The sequence below is a fragment of the Numenius arquata genome, chromosome 13 (genome assembly GCF_964106895.1).
Source record: "Numenius arquata chromosome 13, bNumArq3.hap1.1, whole genome shotgun sequence".
NCBI classification, from domain to species: domain Eukaryota; kingdom Metazoa; phylum Chordata; class Aves; order Charadriiformes; family Scolopacidae; genus Numenius; species Numenius arquata.
In genome coordinates this window covers 13,877,280-13,897,537 of record NC_133588.1, presented here as the reverse complement: position 1 = coordinate 13,897,537, position 20,258 = coordinate 13,877,280, and the positions used below count along the sequence as shown (strand labels likewise).

Below are 20,258 nucleotides of genomic sequence, written 5' to 3'. Positions count from 1 at the left end.
AAAATACTTGAAGACATCTTTTTAGCTTGATGAGACAGACTTTTCTGGAGCCGCTATTTTCTTCTTCTACCTTAATAAATTCGTATGCATCCTTTCCAAAACAAAATGCAACCAGAAGGTAAAAATTTATGTCAAGAGATATCATTCAGAAGTTAGCTAGCAGGATGAAAACCTGTAAAATGAGTTTGCTAGTGGTAACTTTCTACTTTTGCTCATATGGAAGAAAATAGATAATTCCCTCCTGCCTGTGTTCTATTTTAGGGCTTTTGATGATCAGAAACATGGATGAAAGCAACATGTTTTGTCCTAGCTTCAGTAATTCACCTGTGAGACAGCTAGTGTTGAGAGTTCTGTAACAAAAGCTCTAGTCCTAAAAGCTTTAAATTTAACCTGTATGTGGAATTTGCAAGGAAAGTTTTTTTTTCCTGCAAGATGAATTCAAGATTGCTGCTGTCCTCCTCCTGTCTAAAGATATTTTCTCTCAATGCCTTTTTCCCTTTTGTAAAACAAATGCTTACTTGCTGGCCTGTTTTTTTCTTCTGATAGTATAATTTCTACCTAAAATAGCACTGCTTTTATTTGACATATGCTGTTGATGCAGCTCAATTAACCCAAATTTTCAATGCATTCTCTTCATCTTTAAGCACAGGGGCCAAATACATTCCTTATCTGACACAGTAAAAGTCAATGAATTTGAGTTCAAAAGTCTGGACACTGTATAAACACGACACTGAGTACCCTAGACTGTGCACTAAATGGTGTTTTATAGAATGTAGAATGCATTGTTATATTATATATATATTATATATATATTAATAAAGCTATATTTGATTTCAGTAATATTTACTGTGCAAAGCATTTGACAGTCCTGCACAACATCCTTGTCTCTAATTGGAGAGACATGGATTTGACAGATGGACCACTTGGTGGATAAGGAATTGGCTGGATGGCCACACTCAAAGAGGTGCGGTCAATGGCTCGATGTCCAAGTGGAGACCTGTGACAAGTGGTGTTTCTCAGGGGCTGGTACTGGGACCAGTGTTGTTTAACATCTTTGTCAGCAACATGGACAGCAGGATTGAGTGCACCCTCAGGGAGTTTGCCAATGACACTAAGCTGTGTGGTGCAGTCGACGCACTGGAGGGAAGGGATGCCATGGAGAGGGACCTGGACAGGCTTGAGAGGTGGGCCCATGTGAACCTCATGAAGTTCAATAAGGCCAAGTGCAGAGTCCTGCACCTGGGTCAGGGCAATCCCAAGCACAAATACAAGCTGGGCATAGAATGGATTGAGAGCAGCCCTGAGGAGAAGGACTTGGGGGTGTTGGCTGATGAACATGATCTGGCAATGTGCACTCGCAACCCAGAAAGCCAACCATATCCTGGGCTGCATCAAAAGCAGTGTGTCCTGCAGGTTGAGGGAGGTGATTCTGCCCCTCTACTCCTCTCTGGTGAGACCCTACCTGGAGTACTGCATCCAGCTCTGGAGTCCTCAAGCACAGAACAGAAATTGACTTGTTGGAATGGGTCCAGAGGGGGGCAAAAAGATAATCAGAGGGCTGGAGCACCTCTCCTATGAAGATAGGCTGAGAGAGTTGGGATTGTTCAGCCTGGAGAAGAGAAGGCTTCAGGGAGACCTTACAGCAGCTTTCCAGTACCTAAAGGGGGCCTACAGCAAAGAGGAGGATGGACTTTTTTATCAGGGAGTGGAGCAATAGGATGAGGGGTAATGGTTTTAAACTGAAAGAAGGGAGATTTAGATTAGATATTAGGAAAAAATTATTTATTGTGTGGATGGTGAGACACTGGTGCAGGTTGCCCAGGGAGGCTGTGGATGCCCCATCCCTGGAGGTGTTCAAGGCCAGGCTGGATGGGGCTTTGAGCAGCCTGATCTAGTGGAAGGTGTACCTGCCCATGGCAGAGGGCTTGGAAAAAGATGATCTTTAAGGTCTCTTCCAACCCAAATGATTCTGTGAATGGCAAGGGAGAAGGTTAATGATTTTTTCATAGCTTTCTCCAATTTTGAAAAATTTTCTCTCAATTTTGAAAATTTCTATATGTTTCTATTTCCAAGAAGTCTTATATGTGTTAAGAGATATTTCTTTGAGTCCTCAGGGCAAGGTAATGTCAGCCATGCATGAGCATGTCTCTGTCCATTGAAGATGAATTTTATCTTTTGACACTTCAGCAATCTCTTCCTCTTTTTTTTTTCTCCAGAAATAAGTTTATGGACCTACCCCTAAGCAACGGTACACTTCTGTGTACTCCTATTTACTACATTTATTCTTTGGAAGTCGGGTCCTAACACACTCACTCAAAACGCTCATTAATGGTCTTTACTTGATGTTTTCAGAGGGGTCTAAATGCTCCTTTGTTGCTGTATGCAGTTTTGCAGTAGCCTCTATTGGGTTTATGTAGATCTTGCTGAAAGAGGAAGTATTTATCTAGTGAATCTATTCTTCTGCTATTTTTTTCCCCTGCCCACCACACCGGTGCCATTCTGATGCAGCTGTGGCCTTTGTGCTTAGGGAAATATTCACTGATGGTATGTCAGAGCATAATCACAGAAGAAGCTGAGCAAGCCTGGCTGTGATCCAACACAGCACTTCCATTAACTTCAGAGGAATAGTTTAAGCCCTTGAGGTTATAAGTATGTGTCACGTACTTTGATGAGTTAATGTATGAGACACTGCTTTGTGGGATTCAGCCCAGTTAATTATTTTGTTACTGCCCCATCACTCTACACACCTCCAAAATATCTGCTTTGTTCTTTTTCAAATATATACTTATCCTTACTGTTCATAATAGGCTCTGAGCAGTGCAAAAATCCATTCAGGCACGCAAACAGTACCCTGTTCCCTTCAGGGGTTTAAGTAATTTCATCTTTAATGCCTAAAAGAGTAATGTTTTAAGAGCTTCTCAAAAAATCCCAGGTGAGGTAACAAGGTCTACCTTTTACAAGGTCACAATGGCCAGGATATTGTGGTAGATTTAAATTATAGAGAATGAAAATAGAGATACTTGTAAAGTTAGTGGCCTCTTTTTCAGAATTTTTTTTAAATTTACAAGCCGATTTCTAGTATAGGAAAGAGTTTTTAAATTAATTTTGTGAATTATTACTGAATACAACATGTAGTTTGTATCACAAAGAGCAAATTGACATTTCCTTTCCAGCAAGTTAAAGGCTTAGGCTCAACTTTTGTTCAGCAGCAAGGGATTACTTATGTGAAAGTAAGAAATGAAGCAAAGCAAGGAGCAGGAATTGATCATTCTGGAAAATCTGGTACCTGGTTTGTGTGCTGCAGGATACTCAAATTGTGTGGAATGAGTTAGACTGGGTGAATGCTAATGGTGCTGAGTATTGCTTTTATACCTAGCACATTAAGAAAAATGAGAATTATTTTCTTGTGTCACGTTAACAATTGGGACAGACCACTGTAGTGTTGTATGACTGCAAAACAATGATTTTAGTCTACAGTTAATGTCACTGTGGTAGAAGTGTGATGAAAAACTAGCAACATAACATCTGCTGGAAGCCGCAAGCTGGCAAATGCTTTCTTGTATCTGTTCCTGTAGCCATGGTTCTGCCCAGATCTTCCCTAAGACCCAGCGGAGGAAAAAATGTTGTTTTAATATGACAGCAATATGGATTCCACCCCTTCCTGTCTATTCTTCCTCTCCCGAAAAAATAGTACAACAAATCCTACTTCTGGTCTTACACGATTACTGAATGCTCAAAAATGGGATTCCACTGAGTGTGTATATATATATATATACCTCTTCTGACTTCTGTTCTGATTTTAAGTATTTCTTCCCAAGTAGAAGCTTCCATTGCTGCTTTTTAGTAATACTTTATTTTTCCTTAATATCAGATATATTGTCTTCTCTTAGTAGACACAACCAAGTGCTTGAGAGAAGAATGCAGTGCTGTGGCTTAAGGGGATGATTTTTCTACAGTCCACCTAATTCGCACATCTGTCCTTCACCTCAGATTTGGGACAGCAGCGTAGCCCTAATCATACATTGGAAAGTAGTGGGATTTGTCAAAGTGCTGTCACTTGCTCATTAGAAAGAGACTTCATTTGGCCAGGGAACAGTCTCATTCTTGAGAGAGTTCCTCTTTTTGCCACTTCCATCTTCACCTTCAACTTCATCCATTTCTGGGACAAAGTAATGCAAAATAGGAAGAATTCTGTCACCTCAAAAGAGTAGGACTTGGGAAAATATTTTTCCTAGTTTATATTTTAGCAATATATGATCTTAGAAATGAATTTACCAGTTATATAAAGACGCTTGCCTCCTGTGAACAGAAGAAAATTTGTGTAATTTGACAAAACATCACTACAGTGAAATTTGAGATATACTGGTGCTGAGTCTTAAGTGAAAAATATGATTTGCTCACAATTTGAATATCTACTGATAAATGGTTTATAAAAGAGTAATAAATGACTAATGTGTGCTTTAATAAATGATTCATCAATTCCTATAGAGACCTGTAAGTGAATAGGTTGCTTGTCACCATGATTTATGATGACTTCCAGCACTGCCTTCTGATTCAGTTGGGCTACCCACTGGGGTAAAATGGCCCCTGGAGTACAGTATGTATCTCCGTCTCCTCATGGTTCAAAGAGGATATGAGACTTTCAGAGCACCATGTGGAGAGATTTATTTTTTAGCTCAGGCTGTTGAGAAACATGCTTGTAGTTTTGAGAGTCCCTGTCTTGATTCTTGGTATTGGCTAAATCATATTGAGGACCAAATACTGAGCTAAAAGCACTTTTAAGGCTCCTCCTGGCTCTTTGTTCCATATTTCTTTTATGAAACTTTTGCTCTTAGACCTGATACTGTTATTTTCCATGCTAGACAAACTTTACCAACAGAGACCAGATCTGTCCATTCAGTTTGCACATTAAAAACCAGCAAGTCTCACCTCTTAGTCTGTGATGTGAAAGTCCTGGTCCTTCTTATCTTGTCTAACAGGGAAAATGTTGCCCTTTGGGACTCCTAATTAATCTTACTCCTTTCTCTGTGGGTCTTGCCAGTGATCTGGACCCTATCTTTGGACACCAACAATCTGTTAATGGTAGATGATTCCCCTGTAACTCCCTCTGAACCCTTACATCTGATTTGGAGAAATCACTACTGAGGACCATAGTTGTGTGAGTTGTTTTTTCCCATTTCACCTACCATTCTCTCAATGCTGGATGTTGGAAGCGCAGACGACTGAGCTAAGGGACTTGAGCAGCGATAAGCAGATCTGAACAGATGAGAAGAAGCCGTTACCAGGCTAACAGTTAAGAAATAGGGCTGTGCTATGTTATGGGAACCAGTCTTTAAGTTGTAGCAGCCTATTCGAATTGAAGCAAAATGTCTCCAGTACTGCTTTGTCATGAGAAATAGTTTTGCGGAATGGATAAAACCATTTTAGGAAAATCACATGAGCAAAATGCACATTGGAATTTCCATTTGGCTCCCATTTTTGGACTGTGAGACAATTTACATGTAGGGAAAGCAGCATTCATACAGAAACTCAGCAGAGCAGGACAAAGCCTCTACAGCTGTTAGTAAACTTTGGCATAAAAAACAGCTTCATAATGGCTAGGGATCATCAGAGATAAGCACTTTGGCCATCCTTGTATTTTCTAGAGCTGTAAATACAGCTAGCAAGGCTCCTGAATCATATCTTACCCTTCAGAAACTCCTGTATACTAGATAAGTATTTGCACTAACCTTTTCACTCAGCTTTACTTCCACTTTATACTCTTGTAGCAGTTCACGAACACACTTGACATATCTGAAGCTCCAGGTGCCCAAAAAGCTACTTGAAAACAAATGAAAGATATTACCTGGTGTATTTTCCAGATGTGAACGGCAGAATTCAAAGATAATTTCTCTGGTCACGTAAAATAGAGGAAACATGATCAAGGCAGGATTGCTATTCCTACATCATCCTTCTAACATATGTCTCACCTGTTCTTAAACCATCCAGAGATCGAAAATCAAAAGGCTCCACAGTCTGTTCCTGAGCAAGTCTTAACAATGAAAATTTCTGCATCGCCTGATCTGACTTTCCTTTGCTAGAATGTAAAATCATTACACCTTCTGTTGTCCTCATAGATATGGAGGACAGATTATGCCCTTAATATCTTTTTTATCAGGACCATGCACAAAGACAAGAAGTTTGCAACTCGGGATATATTGCCCATTTCTAAAATAACTCGTGTTAAACCTGTGACACTCATGTTTTTCCCCACAAATATTAACCTAACAGTTTTGCTGAAAACAGAAGAGATCAAGTTGTCCGATAACTGACTTGTGTTCTTTCATGTTTAAAGCAAGGCAAAGACGTAGTTGAATATGTGTTTCTACTGGAGTCTATTTGCAAAGTAGCTATTAATTTAGTTTAGAGAGTATCTATTAGTCAAATGAAAAGCTATAAATTAAATCCATGTGAAAGGAAACAAGTATCTAAATAGTGATAAATATTTTCTAAGTTAAGACTGTAAGCATTCTGTTCTCACTGCAAAAATAACAGAATATTTGAAATTTTTAGTAAAGTTCTCTTAACTGTACCGTTTCTTCATGGGCACTACTTTCAGTTCTGTTAAAGTTCAAGGCATTCAGAGTTTTCTTAGCTGTCGTGAGCTGCAGGACAGATTTTCAAAAGCACAGGAGCAGTTTACGAATCTAAGCATTTAAATAACATAGGCATTTAGACTTTTTTTTTTTTTCAAAATAATTTTAAGTGTCAAAGATAAAAAAGAAGACCTTGTTGGACTTAAAAAATAGGTGTAAAGACATCTAATTCCCACTGGGGTTTATTAAGCTGACTGTAGAAGCATAGATTGCCTTGACTCCCACTGCAATTAGGATCCCAAATGTCTGTCTGTCTTCTAAACTTAATCACTTTCAAATAACTTGGAAAAATGCCTGTGATCAAGAAGAACGTTTGTTAATATTTCTGAGTTGTGGTGGTACCAAACTAAGGACATCTGGAAGACTTATTTAAACAATCTGGCTATCTGAATAATGAAATTACCTTTTTGTTATTTTTTTCTTCTTCAATATTATATGTCAGTTCTTATCAGAATTTGCTGGTTTGAGGTTTCTCATGTAATGAGAAATGCTCAGCACCACTCAGCACTGAATTACCAATGACCTTAAAAACAAATACTCTGCTGCAGCATTACAAGCAAGAATGGAAAAATTTTAGAGAGAGGAAGCAAAACAAATACGTTCATTCTGTGCATTGACTGAAATAGAGGACCGTTCAGCAAAAAACAGGGCTTGGACGACCAGTGTTTCCTGTAGTCATCCAGATTCACGCTGTGTGCATAATAATTTGTATTCATGTGGCTTTCAGCAAGCTATCTGCATAACCAGTGTAAGCACTTTGTTCAAGAACTTTTGCAAAATATGTTTAACACTGAGTCCATCCACTTATCACATAATTAGAGCTGGATGCACTGCATAGCAGTAGGCAGCAGACTTCTACATTTATCTTTGCTTGCGAAGGGTGAGTTCATTGCTTTGTTTCTCTCCACCAAGGTCATGAAATACATGAAGTTGTCTATTTAATCTCCAGATAAACACATTTCAGTGGTACATAAAACAACAGAGTGCCTGCTTTATAATCTGAAAGCAGCTGAGAAACACTTGTATAAGTACAGGAAAGGTTCTATGAATAGAAATGATCATTCAAACAGTGTGAAATTGGGGAGGAACACAAAGGCACTTCACTGCTTCTCCAGATCTGATTTTTTCCCAGCATCCTTGTTCTCGAAGTCAGCTCACATAGTAAACTTGTATTTTTGCCAGTCCCTTTTTTTTTTCCCCCTCTTTTCTCATTTTCTGTGCTCCTTTCCTGCTCTTGTTTAGTTTCCTTGATTTGTTATGATCAGCTGATCTGAGCAATCCTGAAGCAAACTTCTGTGTGAGTCCTTGCCTTTTGTAACCCTTTGGTTATGCTTGGAAGGTCAGCAGCAACTCAGTGGTAATAACAGCAATTCTCACTACAGCTGGTAAATTCTCACCACAAAACCATTCCAGTGCTGACTATCCTCTGAAGACTTCTTCCATCTGCTTCCACTAACAGCAAATATCCAAACACTGCGAGCAACAAAAAAGGCATAAACTCACAATTTATTGCTCTCTTCTACAAGAAGTGAAGGTTAATGTGCTTTCTCAATGTGGTCTATGAAGTGTGAACTTTACCATAGATATTAAGGTCTGAATTACAAAGCAAACAGTAGCAGTAAGAGTTTTGACTACCTCTAGCACAAATACGTTTGGGTAAGTAACTGGATGGTAGAAATTAAAGAGGAAGAAAGGCTCAAACAAAGACTCTGGAGAGAAGCACAAGCTAAACAAAGATAATGTAATGTCTCCAGACCTAATCTTGGACACTTATTCAGGGAAGCTGTATAAACATAATTATTAGCAGTCATTGCTAGGAATGGCTATGTGATTTTCCAATTAAACATTTTCTCTCCAGCTGGAATTTTGCAGTTGCCTTCAAATCAAATTAGGAGTGCTTTCTAGAGATTTCAGTTTTAATATAAATTTTAAAATTGGAGTCTTTTGCCTGAGAAATTAATTTTTTTTCCCTCTGATTGTGCTGCTGAAGCACTCCATGGACATTTCCTTTAATTTTACTTTTCACCGCGAGTGGTTTATAGCACATTGTCCCTCATTAACTGTCCAAGGAGTTCCACTTTCAACATTGAGTGGAGGTAGGTGACACCCAGACTTCAAAGAAATGTCACATAATTATTTTCAGATCAACATATGAAAAAATGTATCAATCTCTTTTCTCAAATTAACTTTTGGGTTCTGTATTGGGAGACCTCATTTGTCCACATAACATCCAGTTGACTGAATCCTAAATTCTGTGTGGAAACACTGTGGTTTCCATACATGGTATTCATTGCAGAGTGGCTCCTAAGTCATCATTATCTCATTCAGCCCAGACAGAATGTAAATTGGTGGGCAAGTAGTGGGGAATCAATGACCAGGTATTACGTTCGAGTGCAGCCAGCAAAAAATTTCTGTGGCTTGAAGGGACTTTTATTTTATGTACATAAAAGGGCTATAGTTCCTCACATGTAGAATGTGGAATCTTAACAGAAATCGCAAGAACTCTAAATCTCCTTGTCTGACAGAGCACAGCTGATTTGAGGAATAATAAATAGAGGAATTGTTAGATGTGTAGGAAAATATCACTTTAATCTCATGAGTTAAGAAACCCACACTGTTAATATGCCTCTAGCATCTGTAGGAGTTCTATTTTAAAAGCAGGATTAAACAAGATAACACTCTATAGATCTTAGCATATTCAACTTCCACCAGACAAAACCCTACTTAATAGCAGTTACACAATATGTGCAAGCTGGTATCATAGTTGCAGTTTGTATAAGCAGACGGGATTTATAAAGCTGAAGTATATTCATACAAAAATAATAGTTATATGACTGCTTAGGTCATTCTACTAGAGTGGAATGAGTTTTGTGATCAGTTTATCAATTTCACTGACAAGTGAGATCTTAAGATTTTTGTCAGCAACAATAAAACTGATTTGGCTACTACAAAATTTGCTAACCATCTGTGCATACGAATCAAAATGTCAGGATTATTTAGACAAAATATCTTTTTTCCTTCTGCTCTGAAACATTAAAATAGTGAACCGATAAAAATCAACATGCTAAAAGGAGCTGTACATTTATTCAAGTAAAATTGTTAGTAAGTGCCTATGAAAGAGACTCATTTGGAAAGCAATAAAATTCTATAAGGCTGATCGTCTCTTGAACTTACTGGAATGAAAACAGTGTTGATACATTTCAGAAAAAAAACAGATTAGGGGATTCATACAGAACTCTTTGCAGTTATAGTCTCTGTTGAGGAAGATGGTTCAGGAGTGTAATTTATTCATATCCTTGTACTTTCTACTTTGGCTTATTTCCAGGACTTGTTTGCCTTAGAGTCCCAGATGCTTATTTGCTTAAAGGGTAGCCCTTTCTCTAGCCGGCTGTCTAACAGTCACTTAATATTTATTTGTTTTTACAAATGTTTTCCCCTGTGTTCTCAGTCCATATGCCACAAGAAAAAGTATAATCCCAACAGTACACAGAGTAGATGTTATCCTCACTTCCCCGCTCTAGACTTTGACCCCATTATGAAAAATCCCTGAATCCCAGTTGGTTACCTGACCCTATGTTTCCCTCCAACACTATTGCTCTATGACCAGTCCTTTTGAATTTTGTTCTAACTCCTGTTCTCCTCTTACATTCAGCTTGATGCAGCTTTTTTAAAGATGTTTTTGTTCACTTCTCTGCATATTTTGGAAGATTTCTTCCAGCTACTTACTTGTCTAGTCGTCTTGATATTTAATTTAGTCAGTGCTGAAATTTATCATTGTCTTTTTGCATCATTCTTCAGAATCCCTTCTACCTGCTTCATCATTCTCTTTTTAAAAACAAACCACCCCAAACCAACCAACCAGAAAACTCTTCTTTTGGTCTTTCTCCCTTGCAAGCCAGCAAGTCCAGTCAGCAACCTGTAATGAGCCTTTTCTGAATTTTAATAATTAGCTTTATTTCTTCATTCCTCTCCAAACTCCTTGAGTCTGTCATTTGACTCTGAGCCGGAACAGTCATCCCTTAATGCCTCCCTCCTCCTGTTTCCAGTTCCTGCCTCAGATCTACCAAGACTTATTTCAGTGATATGTCCATTGGCTCCTTTTTGCTGAGTGTGACATCCCCTTTCTCTCTGTTCTTATTTTCATCACTTTCCTTGCTGTCTTTTTATATGGAAAACTCTTCTTCTAGTATTTCATAAAGAGTTATCTTTCTGACCTTTGTCATTTCATGATCCTCTTTCTGTCCCCATGATTTTGTTCCTGTACCATTATTTCTGGAAGATCTTCCTTTTTCCGTTCCCCCTTCTTCATCTCGTCGCTGCCTGCTTCCCTTGAGAACCATCTTTCTGTTTTCATGACTTAAACTGACTGTTTGCTTATGACTTGCAAAAGTCCATGTACGCTCTTTGCCTGCCTTCTATAAATCGAGTACCATCACTGTCTGCTTCCACACATCATCTCATTTTTTTCTTTTATGCTTTATTTCCTCCTCCTCAGCTCATTTGTTTTGACCGCCTTCAGTCACTGAGGCCAGCAGTGCCCATACGTTATGTAGTACTGTCAGATGTTCTTAGATCAATGATTTTTCTTCATTTAGAAGACTGATGGTAAGGAGAGTGCTGCTGTCCTCAACAAGTTTAAAGGGTTGAAAGCAATCTTTTAGTTCAAAAAAAGTTTGAAAAATCCAAGGAGTTGTGAGAAACTTTCAGAAGGTGCATAAGAAAAGTCAATCCTGCTAAATAAACTTAAATCTAAACCAACCGTTGTCTTTTGCTGAAATAATATCAAGGAAAAAGATTTATCTACAGTATTGATATTCGTAGCTGCCTGTATCCAAGCTATGGCTCCCATCCAAACAGTGCTCCATGGAGATGTGAATGCAGGATTAGACCATAATGTAAATCTGGATTTTATACTTATGCATATCTATATAGGTAGAAACACAGGCCCACAGATGTTTGCTTACCTAAGCTGAAGACCAGATGTTTTATTTTTCTCAAATTGCATTTTCTAATATGAATTAAAACAAAAAATTTGGTTTGGTTTTAGTTATCTACTTGAAAATAACAGAACTAGCATTTGAAAACAGAGAACACTGTACCTGATTAATTGGTTCAGTGTTGAACTATGCTAAGAAAAAAGTGTATGTTTGAAGACAAATGAAGGGCATGCTTTCGAAGTTAGCAGCTCTGACCTTTTCAAGTTTTCCATCTTAAATAATAATTGAAGCCATGAGTAAATAAATTCAACTTTGCCTGCAGATGTTGAACTCTTTAATGTCCTTTTACTCTAACATAGCCACTGCCTGATATTAACAGCAGAAACAGTTTTTCATGCCCCATGCTGGGGCTGACTGGCAGTCTCTAGAAACTGTTTTCTTTCCTCCAGCCATATGATTAAAATGCAGTTCCAATCAATAAATCTGTACAGTTTCTGTCAATGGTAAGTGTTCGCCTAGGGGTCTTCTGTGTCCCAGAGGTATTTCTTTTCTTCAGTTCTTCTGTATTCATGAGAGAACCAAATTACAATAAGTCTTGTTTACCTAGACCGCCTGTTGAGATTGTTTTTGGACTGCCTGCTGGAACTGGAGTGAGCAATACAGAGCACATGAACACACTCACAGGCTGGTAGATATAGATATAGATGTTAGCAGTAAGGTACCTCTTTTAGCAATATTGGGTTCCAGCATAGCCTCTGTGAAGTCTTTGCTTTAGGAAGATTAAATATTTAACCATGCACTCTTGACTCATTTGGTGTGTTAGTGGGAAACAGTGTAGGGTGCATTACAAAAAGAGGTCTCAAATTCTGACATCTGATTTCAGCTGAACTTCAACACTTTTCAAGGATGTCAGGGTTGCCTGTTTTTCCTTTTCTTGAATGAGATCAGTTGATCAATGAGGCAATATGTGAGCAACTAATCAGTTTTAGATTCTCTTTACTCTAGTAGCAATTGCTTTAACACAATCGATTAAAAGGGAATTTTAATTATATTACTAATTGTGCTTTTAAAGGAAACATGACAGCTATTATTGAACTCTTAATTTATTGTCTTCCCATGGTGATCAGTTTGGAAAATCGAAACATAAGCTTTTAAAATTTGACATCCCCTTCAGTCTCACTTGTTTATTTCTCAAAATATGCATGCCGTCTTTGTAAATAATGGTAAAATAGAAACAATGAAGCCACTGTGTTCAACTCATAACTTTTTCCATTTCTCATTTTTTGTGTTATGGGAGATGCAGGGGAAAGGTAATATTCCTCCCTGAATTCAGCAGAAAGTAGTATGTATTTCCATGCACATGTGCAGCTGAGGACTACATCTAGTTTGTTTCTGTAAAGGAATCCTTTCAAAGGGAAGTACTAAACTGTAGGTGCCTATAAATGCAAACAGTAGGTACTAGTCAGTAGAAATGAATTCATTCAGTTGCATGTTCAACATCTGAATTATTTATTCAGAAATAATAAGCATGGTTTGTCAACACTTACACAGAGGGTTATCTGCGTTACACAGTAGAGCTATTGTAATGTCTTTCCAGAATAATTTTTAAGTATTCAGAAAGCACCTTATTCACTTTTAAATGCCCAGAGTCCAGACTATAGGTTGAATCTCACTTATCCCATAAATTTATTTTTCTTAAATTCATAAAGTATGGGCAGCATTACAAATGTTAATGCTACTATTATAGGATCATAATTTAAAAATACCAGCATTCTCAAAGGTCTCCAGCAGTGTGTCATTTCCCTGCTTTATTAAAATGAATGAACAGATGTACAATTTATTTCTGCTGAACTATCATCTAAATTCATAAGCTATTTCTCATGTGTCTGAAATCCGTGTTGGTTTCCCATTTTCTTTGCCTTAGAAAAAAAAAAATTACACTCTCACATTTATCACTCTGGGGATATAAACGAGAAGTATACTCTCCACTTCATTCACTTTAGACTAATATCCTCAATACAATTTAAATCCCATCTCTTCAAGGCTATTCAGCCAAACCTAGGCACTGGAACACCCAGGATCCGATTGGAAAACTCCCTTGCCATCTACGTTGAAGATTGGCAGGTGGACTCTGAGGACACTATCTGTTCTGTCTCGCAGAATGAGGTGGCACACAGCTGCATTTAATCTTTTAGGCTGGCATTTACAATGCTAGCGGAGGCTGTGCAATTTCTTAGCCACAAGTTGGGAAAAACCAAGGAAGGGGCAAATAATAACTGGTAAGTGGGAGAGGTGAGAAGGTTGGGTGTAATTGTAGTGAAATTTGCAGCTAAGGAACACACATCAGCTGGCCCCAACCACTCAAGAAGATATGTTTTATTTGTCTTGAGGCAGCCTGGGACCATGGCAGGTGCTCCCTGGAAGTTATAAGCAAACAAAACAAGACAATATAGAAATTAGGTGGAATAAAATTATGGAGGCTTAGAAGCTCGTGAAACAGACACATTGCCATGGAAAAAAAATTAGTGTAAAAATCCCAGTGCTCTCAGCCTACCGCCATTCTTACTTGTTGGCAAGGTTTGCGGGCAATGTAAGGGTGATATTTTGCACTAATTACTTGTGAGGAATGAGTGGATAATATGCCCTAGGGGTTCTGGTAGCATTTATTCTGCAAAACCTATTTCTAAGGGTTTATATTGTAAGCAAACCATAAAAATTTTTGGCGGTTTGAAGTTGACAACAGAATTCTCAGGCTCAGATTGTCATTTTTTAGGTTGGTTTTTTTTTTTTTTCTCTGATAAAAATCACTTTGGCATAGAGAGTAGTGGAACAGAATGTGAATCAATCTGCTTTCTTCATTTCATAGCTGCTCTGGAATTTAAATGCAGGCCTTTAAATACCTCTTTGCCAGACAATTCAGGAAAATGATGAAGTAATGTTTGAGATTTGTAAAAAAAGCAGGATTTTCTTCAGAAACCTTCTCTGCAGTGGCAGGAGCAGTTTGTCCCTGTGGGACTGCTAGGAAAGAGTTGTTAATTTACTGGTAAAATTGGAGGAGTTGTAACTGGAGCAGGTATTTTTTTATAGTGGCCACGTTGCAGGGAGTCTCAAAGCAATTAAATTTGGGTATCTAGTTGTGCCATTCTTGTTCTCTTTTAATCCTTCCCCAAATTGAGATCATAATTATTTTCTTCTCCCCTTTCGTTATGTTTTGTTGCCAAAAGAGAATATGACCAGCTAGGAAAGCAACTGCCAGAGGCACAATTTTAATCTTTTATCTGCAGTAGGGAGGGCAAATGTGATTTTGCAGTTACACCCTATATCTCTAGCTGTCAGCACCAAATCCACCGTAATGAAGAGTCTCGTATGATGGGGAGTTTGAGACTGGAATCTCAGGGAACTCCTTCCTATCACTTGTTTTTGGGCACAGGAAAAAAAAAAAAATTGCAATCCAGTGAGCTTCATGGAAGTTAATGAGTATTGTGGACCTTAAAAATTTTAGAATACCATGCAAAAGTGTTTAGTTGACCTTTCTGTTCTGTATAGATTCTTGGATTTGGGCTTATCATGACATCTGCAGGGGAAGGGTACTCAAGGTACCCTAAGTCCCTCCCTCCTATTCATATAATTTCCAGAATTTGCTTATTTTTTCTTCAAGAGCTTTGAAGATCCAGCCTCTCCCAGCAATCTACTATGGTACTTCAGCTACCCTGCTAGTAGCGAGATTTGCCTCATCTCTGATAAGAATTTCCCTTGTCTCCACTGAAGACCATCACTTCTTGGCCTTGTGCACTATGAAGGTGGCACAGAGACAGTCCTTTACACCCGCCCTGTGTGCATTTGCGGTCACATTTGTTCAAGACCATGAGCTTTAGACATCTGCCTCTCCAATTGCTCTTTGCCTTCCACGCTGTGGGCAGGAATCGGGTGCTATAATCCAGCTGGGGCTCCCCAGTGAAGAGCAGATGGAAGAATTCCTGCTTCTGTCTTGCACACCGTACTACTTCTTACACATCTTAACACAGTTTTGCTGTTTTTGCAACATTAAATTGCCTTTATTGTCCGCGATTCTTTCCAGCAGCAGAGTAAGTGACAAAACTAACATCTGCTATATGTGGTTTCTTCTTCTTTCATCCTCACCACAGGAGAAGTGTATATATTTTGAGCGTTTTGATGTGATGAGGTTTTGCTGCTGTTTATTTTCTTCTGTACATGTGGTTTTGCGTTTAATATGGAAAATTTGATTGTATCATTTAGATGTTTTCTTTTTATTTGTTTTGGGTTTTGTTATAGAACAGGCTGAGGATATTTCATACACAAATGAGAGTCTATAAGCACTGGATAGGGAGCTTTATGTCCCATTTAAGTGCACTGTGATCTTCTTCACATCTCTGCTAATACACCAAACTTCTGACCTGCAATTATCCTGTAGTTCCTATTTTGTGTTTCTCTTAAGGTAAGGGAGCCTGACAGCTATGTCAGACTTTGTGCCATGGGCAAATGTACACAGGGGCCTAGGAGGAGATTCATCAATTCCAGAGTTAGTTCAGAGTGAGTTTCATTAAGAGAATGTTTTATAACCATATAGCATTTTTCATTCCAAAGAACCCCAAAGGAACATACAGAAAATGGATCCTCTCCATGGGCAAGAGGAAGATTAAATTGCAACTTTTTGCTGCTTGCGGGGAAAATGGAGGTGTAAGACTTCGTTTCGTTTATTAAAGAATCCACCTCAGGAAAGCTGCTTTAATTTGTAAAGAAGCATTGCAAATAATGCTTCTGGTGTTGTATTGTTACACTCAAAATCTTGTCAATGGGCAAAGGGGGAGCCCACCTTACATACAAAGCCAAGAATTTATTGTTAGTAAAACTGAAAACTAATCTAAATCCGTCCTAATCTAGAATTATTATTAATCCAGATTGAATTACTGCAGAAAAAAAAAAATCAGAAAAATTTGCAATAATGATAATATGACAGTTATAAAATTGTTGAACACGTCCTTAGCTTCTACCCCTTTTCCTGCTGTTACTCTCACTGTTTCCTGGTCCAGCTGGGTTGTAAAGTTGGTGCAACTGTGGCCCCATGTCTTGAGTGATGTGCACTGACTCATTTTGAAGTGTTGTGAAAGTTCTCCATCATCATTAGTCCACTGAAACTGCGATAACCACCTGATTTCTGGGTCAGAAGACAGAGTCAGAGGCAGTGGCAGTAGCCTCAGGACTCACACAGATATTCTTTATTGTATCAGCAGACTTGGGATTGTTATATAGGATGCAAAACTAACTAGCAGGAGTCAAACTGAGATGTTGGGCATTTTTTTTCCATGTGAGAAGTGCCTTGAGGCTTTCAGGGTGTAGGAAGAGGTCCTTTTTTGTATTTCAGCCCAAACATAGTACTTGCTGCTTCAGGTGACTGAGGTACAGTGCTGGTACCTTCAGTGGGCTCCCACAAACTCCATCTGAGCACACACACGGGTACTGGGCTGTCCGAATATAGCACTGTGGTGTATCACAACTGATCGAAGTCTCTTTGCTTATAAGACAAATGAAGCGGTACTCAGTTAAACAATATTAAAAAACCTACCAAAAGAAAAAGTAGAGCTAACATCTGGCAGTGGCAAGAGGGATAAATGGAGAGAACCAAGAGGACTTTTCAGAGCCATGCCCAGAGTGTGTAACTGGGAGAACCACAACTGAGCTATGGAAATGTGTCTGTGAGAAAGGTTATTATACTGGTTAATACAGGCAGATCTTCCTCTGGTTTTCCTTTCTCCCTCTAAGTTCAGTGCCCCTGACTTGGAGTGAAAATATCACGAGTAATTGAAGTTTCAAACCCCAGCGGAATATTAAATTAGAAATTAAGCAAAAACGCTCATCAGTTGGAGCACAGAAATCCTGGGCAATTTTTCTAATGCAGTGTTAGAGCAATTGGAATAATTTTTTTTCCCCAACTGCTTCACTAACTGAATTGATTGAATTAAATGTGTTCTGTGGTGCTAGCTAACCTCTGACCCCAGTTACTCAGGATAATCAGGGGGGTAATCAGCCTGCCGTGATCTGAGCTCCAAAGGAACAGGAATATTGTAAGGTTCAGGGAGCCTATGCTGACATTAATCAGATGTCATCAGGGTTTGATTATAAATCCTAAAGACCACCAAATTGATACAACATGGTTTAATTCACTAAAAATTGGGTATCTACATATCAATCACCAAGCTGAATATCTGAAAGTGATTGCTTTTCTAGTAAGCGAAGTCAGGTGTCAACACTCTGGAATGTCCTACAGTTTAGTAATAAATATAATGATCAGCATCAGCACAAAAGTAGCATTAGCCAGATTAAAAAAGATTTTGTTCTAACCTCAAATAGATTTTTTTTTTTCTCCTGTTGGAGTTTACAGATCCATTGAAATTGTTCCTCGTGTTTCTACTTTAGTTATGAGCTTACTCAGAAGTAAGAAATAGTGTATGTTTCTAGCTACCTGCAAGCACAGCATTTTTCTCCCTTCCGAGGGAAGAAAGGGTGGCTGCTTACAGTGTATCATACTGCTGTGTAGAGAAATAAAGTAATATTTATTGTCCCTTAGAATGATTTCCCCTAGAACTGGCAAGCTCGGTTGAAAAATCTGTATCTAGAAATATGTGTTAGGATCCAATTAATTGCTGGTGCACTTGCTTGCTCTCCTTAGGAAGAGTTCAGTGTGGCAATTTTGATGCAGGTGAATTAGCATATTATGTAGAGATTTGCTACAGAAGAAGGGGAAGCAGTCGTAAGAGAGAGGAATAGCACAGTTGCTTAATAAACTAATTTTCTTCATACATGTCCTGATTTAATGAGCATTCAACCCCGTGGAAGAGCTTTTTTATCTAAACCAAAGGTAATACCAAATGCTTATTTATCTGATTGGTGTCAACTGTATTTCATGGGAATTTTCTTTATTGCATTAGAAATTTGGTCTGTTTGGAATTGGAGGACTTAAGCTGCTGCTCTAGGATTTCCAAGCATGCCACAGCGGTAGCTATGACCAGGATGAAGGAACTGTGTGAATTCTGGAAATCCCGGCAAGAGTTAGCTGTACTGATTTCTTGCAGCGTAGGTGCATTGGACTTTCTGCTCCTACCCAGACTGACGACGGAGTACATTTGTGCTAGGTGTGATGCTTCTCACCTTCCATCAAGGTATTACAGTGATGGTCTTCACAGGCACGATAACCATGATGTGCCACTGGGACAGGCCACATTTGCTGTTCATGTTCAGGTAATCTCTGCAGCCCATACAAGGCAGGTCTGGCAGGCTTTTGATTCACTGTATATAGACTTCATGGTGTGCACGCACATCTTTCTGTCCAAAGCACAAGTGTAGTGCCTTGGTCTGTCTTGACCTCCCTCCTAATTCTTGGTGCTCAGACACATAAACTGAAGAACACTACCATCAAACATGTAGTCATTCATGTTCTCCAAATAGCTTGGAGAGAATTCAGTATCAAGATATAGAAAAATCCTTAGTTCATTCTTTATCCATCTTAGTAATAAAAAGGACCAAATGAATACTTACCTATTTACAGTACAACATACCCAGCTGGGGCTGCAACAGTGTTTGTGTTCAAGAAGGCTGTGTGTACAGCTAACGTATGGTTAGGAAAACATAAATTACAGGAGAGAAAATGAAAGGGTCCTGAATGTTCCTTCTGTGACATTCTAGACAGGAAATGAGTACACTTTCAAAAGGAATGTTTTCTTTTCCTTTATTACAAATATTTTTCTTTCAAGAAAAGATGAAATGAGCATTGGCAAAAGGAGCTGGGCAGTGGGAGCTGGAGACCTCCTTAAACCAGAAAACAATAAATCCATTTAGCATACCTTTGTTTTTTTCCTGACCTTTTCCACATCTGTGCAATGCCAAACCATATATCTGTTGGTCCATGCTTCACTCACTGTTCAGCACTGTATGTCTCAATATGTGCTTAACTCTCATGTGTTTTCAAAGCAGGCCTCCCCAGCTGCAAGTGAACTCTCAAGCTGCCTTTTGAAACCTCCCATCATAGTCCTATATGGGGAGGCTCAGATCACTCCATAGTCATTAGTCAAATAGGTTGCATTTATTTCTATTATTCTTTCTTCTTGACTTTGGGAAAAGAATTTTTCTGTGTTAATAGGATTGGAGGCTCCAGGACCTTGTTGTTCCTTATCAGGGTAATGAGAACACTGTGTTTACCTGGATGTTCAAGATTATTATAAAGACTTTTTTGCTATGGGAGGAAAACAGAAAAGGCAAGAGGCCATTAATCATGAAAGTTGACCGTGTCTATCATCTTAAAATTATTCTTCTTGTATCATAGCCTTTTGATATAGCAGTAATATTCAATGAATGTTTTGTAAACAGGATGCAGGCTAGGTAATTTGATACAAAAATAATGTATATCTCATGGAAGAAACTACATAGAGTAGACTTCATTCAGCACTTTGTCGGCAGACTTGGAAGACTTACTGTGTTTGGATAGATTGAAATAGGGAGCATTCAACCCAAATTCTCCTTTTCCCACCAAGTTTTCCATAGAAAACAAAATGCTGGCTAGAGATTTCATTTTTAAAATTCAGACAAATTCTGTATCACTGCAGATAATACTGCCTGTAAACTTCCATCTGTACCTCCTGCCTCCACTGGAACAGTGTGAAACCTTGCAGAG

General features: G+C 38.6%; 1 protein-coding gene across 1 annotated transcript in view; it reads left to right on the top strand.

Moving 5' to 3' along the window:
- CDH13 (cadherin 13) overlaps positions 1 to 20,258 on the top strand; it is a 488,113-nt gene that overhangs the window by 394,211 nt on the left and 73,644 nt on the right. The window lies entirely within an intron of this gene.